Here is a 355-nt window from a genome sequence, read left to right on the forward strand (position 1 = left end):
GAGGCGGCGCCGGCCGGCAGCGGGGCGGCCATGGCCTGCGAGGGGCGCGGCTGGCCCGCGCCGGGCACCAGGTGAGCGTGTGACTCGTCGTACACCGCGACGCCCCGACACGGCCTCGTGCCCGTAACAGAGCCCACCGCCAGCTCCCCGCCCAAAGCTGCCGCCCAAGATCTAGTCTGGCGCGGCCCAGGACTGTTTAGTGAGACGCAGGCCAACCCTCCTGGAGATAGGCAACCACACACACACACACAGGCACACGCCACCCGCCCAGCGCAGAGGGCGGCCAAGGGCCCTACAACATGTTGCTTCACCTGTTAGCCCCGCTGCTCCCACCCCCAACTCGCCGCTCGGGCAC

This window comes from Frankliniella occidentalis, unplaced genomic scaffold (genome assembly GCF_000697945.3).
Source record: "Frankliniella occidentalis isolate FOCC.00 unplaced genomic scaffold, Focc_3.1 Scaffold35, whole genome shotgun sequence".
Classification (NCBI taxonomy): Eukaryota; Metazoa; Arthropoda; class Insecta; order Thysanoptera; family Thripidae; genus Frankliniella; species Frankliniella occidentalis.